We start from the raw sequence: 5,380 nt of genomic DNA on the forward strand, positions 1-5,380 counted from the left end.
TTTTTCTTTTATTTGGTGTGGTGTATATGTGTGATGTGTGGTATGTGTGCGTGTGGTGTGGTATGTATGTGTGGTATGGTGTGTGGTATATTTGTGTAGTATGTGTGTGTGTGGTGTGTATGTGTGTGTGGTGTATGTGTATAGTGTGTGTGTAATGTGTATGTGTGGTATGTGTGTGTGATATAGGTGTGTGGTGTGTATGTGTGTGTGTGTGTGTGTGTGTGTGTGTGTGTGTGTGTGTGTAGGTCAGAAGTCAACTTGGCGAAGTTGGTTCTCCTGTTCACCTTTACATGGGGATCAAACTCAGGTGACAGGTGACATGCTTAGCCTGCTAGCTGCCCACCCCACCCCACCCCATCCCACCCCACCCCACCCCACCCCTTTGGAGACAGAGCCTCAAACTTGGTATGTATGGGAGGCTGGCCCTGAACTACTGACCCTCCTTCCTCTGCCTCCTAACTGCTGGGTTTATACACACAGGGCTCTTGCTTTTTGTAACAACCCTGCCAAATTTTACACACACCTTGGTTTGTCTTAACACAACGGCTTCGGGGAGAGGGCTGGAATTTTCTAGTAAAGTGATATGCCATTCATATACTGTGACTCAGGACACCAAACCAGAAAAATGTCCTTGGAAATGCAGAGTGTACCAGGTAAAGGATAAAACATTCAGAGCTGACCTTGCTGGTGCATGCCTTGAATCCCAGCACTCAGGTACAGAGGCAGGTAGATCTCTGTGAGTTCGAGGCCAGTCTCGTCTACATAGTGAGTTCCAGGACAGCATAATGAGATCTTGTCACACACAAAAATAATAATGATTTCAGAAGACATACACTAGAAACTTTTCAAAAGCCTGTCAAGAAGCAGGTGAGGTGCTCAGTGGGAAAAGGCACTTGCTGCTGAGCCTGAGCACCTGAATTGGATCCCTGGAACCCACACAGTAGAAAGAGAACTGACTTCCTCAAGCTCTCTCTGTCTCTGTCTCTGTCTCTGTCTCTCTGTCTCTCTCTCTCTCACACACACACATACACACACACACACACACACACACACACACACACACGAATTAAAATGTAAAAACAAAAATTTGAAAGCCTATCACCAGTAAAATGCATAGATGCATTTCTTCAAAAAATATTTACTTGTATTTGTAACTATGTGTGTGGGGTGTATGTGTGTGTGTGTGTGTGTGTGTGTGTGTGTGTGTGTGTGTGTGCCCAAGAGTGCAGGTACCTACGGAGTCCAGAAGAGGCTGTAAAAGCTGGAGTGACAGGGCCGTTGTAGCTGCCCAAACACAGTGCTGGGAACTGAACTCCAGCCCTCAGCAAGAGCAGAGCAGTTCTTAACCCCAGAGCCACCTCCAGCCCCAGCGAAGAGCTTTTTTTTTTTTTTTTTAAATGAACAAATTTATCTTCTGTTTGTGAATGTGAGTGCGCATGTGGAGGTCAGAGGACAGCTTTTGGAAGTTTGTTCTCACCTTCCACCGTACTGAGACAGGATCTCTCTTGTTTCTGCTGCACAGTTTACTCCAGGCTAGCTGGCCTGGTGGCTTCTAGAAAATTCTCTAGTCTCACCCTAGCAGTCCTGGGATTAGAGATACATCTGCTTTCCTTCCTTCCTTCCTTCCTTCCTTCCTTCCTTCCTTCCTTCCTTCCTTCTTTCTTTCTTTCTTTTTTTCTTTCTTTCTGTCTGTCTGTCTTTCTTCCTTTTTTTTTATTCTGGACATCAAATTTAGGTCTTCAGCTCTGAATTGGCTTTATAATTGTACCATGGACTATTAGGCAGCAATGAAAACAGGTGAACTATACTTCCTGACAACACAGAATGGTGTAAAGCTAACACAGAACTAAAATGCAAAACCCAAAGCATATCTGACATGACCTGATTATATAAATTTTAAAACCAGACAAATCCAAAGTATACTATAGAGCACAGATAAGCTAGGAAGAACCATGAAACTATAATGGTAGCTTTAGACTATTATAAAAAAAAAAATGCAAGAATGATTCCCCTGAGGAGGAACTGAGATGTATAACTGAGACCCAGGGACACCCACGGTGCTGGCAGTCTGCTGTGTCTTGGTCTGGGTGGGGAATAGAGGACAGGTGTCTGTCTCATAATTACACATTATACCATATGTTTATGTCTAGTGCATCTTTCTGTGCATGAGTTATATTTCATGGTCAAGTTTTTAAGCATCTTTTTGGAGACAAGTGCTTGTTCTGTAGCCCAGGTCTCACACTCCTGCCTCAACCTCTTGAGTGCTGGGATTACAGGTGTGCACTGGCACACGGCACTCAACTAGCGTTCACTTTATCTTCATTAGTCACTTTTCTGTTGCTGTGATAAAACACCATGACCCAAAGCAACTTATGGGAGAAAAAGTTTATTTGGGCTTATAGCTCTGGAGGGACAAGAGTCCCCCACGGCGGGGAGGCATGGCCTCAGGAGCAGGAAGCTGCGTCAAACACAAGCCCTACAGTGAACAGGAAGTAGAGGGAGATTATAGACACTGAAAGCTCCCCCAGTGACCGACCTACCTCCTCCAGGAAGGTCCCAACTCCTAAAGGTCCCGCAACCTTTCCAACAGCGCCACCGCCACGACTGAGAACAAGTGTTCAGACACTTGAGCCTGTAGGGGACATTTCTCATTCCAATCACAAACTTTTCTACTTACTCCCTTAAAGAGACAGACGACAGGACCAGACTCTTAACGAATGTTGCAGATCCCCTCCCCCACACTCAGGAATGCTGTACTCATCTAAACTTTTTGTTTTGTTTGGTTTTGTTTTCAAGACAGGGTTTCTCTGTGTAGCTCTGGCTGTCCTGGAATTCACTATGTAGACCAGGCTGGCTTCAAACTCAGAGATCCACCTGCCTCTGCCTCCCAAGTCCTGGGATTAAAGGTATGTACCATCATTGCCTGGCTTATACTTAAAAAAAAAATAGTTTCACGGAAGAGCGGCCCCTGCACCTCACTTGGGCAGCACAGTAGAGCTGGCCCCGGGCCCTGAGGATGTGAGAGCAGAACTGGCCCCACTCCTTGCTGCCTGTGGGTGAGCTAAGCTGGACAGTGCTGGAGAGCTTGCCCTGGTGATGTCGATGAGGGAAAGTTGGCAGGCTGGCAAACCCAGCTACCACCCAGCCCCAGAACAGGACTATGAGGTAGCCCAACCCTAACATCCACCTCACGTATGAACTGCTGTGAAGGGGCCGGACTGCAGACCCAAAGCTGCAGGACCTCCACGACACAGGGCAACAGCAGGATGTCCAAGAGGAGTCCCAGTGAGGGCCCAGGGTTTCGGGTGTAGCAGAAGCCAGAGGCCTCAAACCAGACCAACGATTCATGCAACGAACACTTACAAGTAAAGATGTACGGACTGAAGGGTAAACTGTGTCACACTACAGCTTCTTTTTTTCATTTTTCTTTTTGTATGTTAGTTTGGTTTTGTGTTTTTCTTTTAAATTTTATTTTATTGGGGGGAGGGGGCTTGCAAGGCCAGAGGGCAGATTTGAAGGGACAGGGAGATGAATGGTATCTGGATGCATGATGTGAAATCCACAAAGAATCAATTTAAAAAAAAATAAAAAATACTTACCTGGCAGGGGAGATACCATGATCACGAAGGTGGTTTTCCCAGGGCGAGGCTTATCCATTGCACTCCGGATGTGCTGACCCCTGCGATTTCCCCAAATGCGGGAAACTCGACTGCATAATTTGTGGTAGTGGGGGACTGCGTTCGCGCTCTCCCCTGAAAAAAAATAAAAAAATAAAAAAATAAAAGATAGTTTCACATTGCAGCCCAGGCTGGCCTGGAACTTACTATGTAGCTCAGGCTGGCCTCCATCTCATGGGAGTCTTCCAACTTTAGCCTCCTCAGTGTTGGAATTACAGGCATACACTACCAAGCAGAAATAATATCTTCACTAATATAATAAACTGGTGCCAGGCTTGTGATCTCAGCACTCAGAGGCAGAGGCAGGAGGATTTCAAGTTCAAGGCCATTCTAGGCTACATAGCAAGATCTGTCTTAATAATAGCAATAATTGGGGCTGGAGAGATGGCTCAGAGGTTAAGAGCACTGGCTGCTCTTCCAGAGGTCCTGAGTTCAATTCCCAGCAACCACATGGTGGCTCACAACCATCTGTAATGAGATCTGGTGCCCTCTTCTGGCCTGCAGTCATACATGCTGTGTACATAATAAAATAAATCTTAAAAAATAATAGCAATAATGCTAATAGACAACTGGTAACATTCACTGTTTTCCTTAGTACTGTGAACTGCCAGTAACACAATTTAACCCAGAGACAGGGGTTGGTAGGAGCCATAGATTGCAGCTGGTTGGTCAGAAGTGGATATGACAATCTACCTATAGAGATCTGCAATGAGGCGACTCGTGGGGCCACGCCCTGAACCTATGGGACGTTATACCACTTACAAGCAGATATCAGAACTGGATTGACTAAAAGGACACACAGCAAGAGGCTGCTCTGGAAATAGCAGGTCTTTTTTGCTTTGCATTAACACAGGCCAACGGGGGCTGGAGAGACGGCTTAAGTTAACCACACTTGCTGCTCTTGGAGAGGGTCTGGGTAAGTCTCCCAGAACCCACATGGTGGCTCACAACCCTCCGTAACTCCAGTTCTGGGAGTCTGACACCCTCTTCTGGCCTCTGAGAGTACTAGATGCACATAGGGTGCACATACACACGCAACCGAACACTCATACACATTAAAGAGTAAAAATGAGCTGCTTTAATCAGGCATGGTGGCACACACCTGAAATGCCAGCACACAGGAGGCAGAGGCAACTGGATCTCTGGGAGTCTGATGCTAGCCTGGTCTACAGAGTTGTAGCAGGTAAGAGGTCCTTGTACACACAGATAAGCACTAGGGAAACCAGGAAAAGTTAAACCAGGAGATGTTTACCTGCCTTCCGCTTGGAATGCTGGGAAAGGATGTAGTTTACAACCTGGTGAGCTTGGCCATGTGTAGAGCCAGGTTCACCTGAATCCCCTAGAATATTGTATTTATTTAGCACAGATTTGCCCCCTAGATATGAAGCAGTTGGTTCTCAGTCCATAAATCATCCTATAAGAGATGTCACGTGTTTTACAACAACCTAAGTGACTTCCATGTTATCTTAGGGTGAGGCCAATCCTGCCTCCCACAGGCATGTGTTTACCTCAGACATTCTCCCTAGACGCTTATCTTGAGCACTAAGTTTCTAAGTCAACAGAACCATCCTTATGAAAGAAGCCATATGCACTTTGTAAAGAGTTTCAATGTGAACATGTCCTAATGAACAGGGCTGAGTTAACTGTTGTCAGGAAACCTTTTTCCAAAATTGTGCTGTGCTTAAATATGGCTGAACTGAACC

At 45.9% G+C, this 5,380-nt stretch overlaps 1 non-coding gene across 1 annotated transcript; it reads left to right on the forward strand.

Annotated features, from left to right (window-relative positions):
- The first annotated feature begins 3,591 nt into the window (after positions 1 to 3,591).
- On the forward strand, positions 3,592 to 3,755 carry LOC131905454 (U1 spliceosomal RNA). Its single transcript, XR_009377962.1, has one exon. It is a non-coding gene; the product is annotated as a U1 spliceosomal RNA (small nuclear RNA).
- Positions 3,756 to 5,380: the final 1,625 nt, after the last annotated feature.

This window comes from Peromyscus eremicus, chromosome 2, assembly GCF_949786415.1.
Source record: "Peromyscus eremicus chromosome 2, PerEre_H2_v1, whole genome shotgun sequence".
NCBI classification, from domain to species: Eukaryota; Metazoa; Chordata; class Mammalia; order Rodentia; family Cricetidae; genus Peromyscus; species Peromyscus eremicus.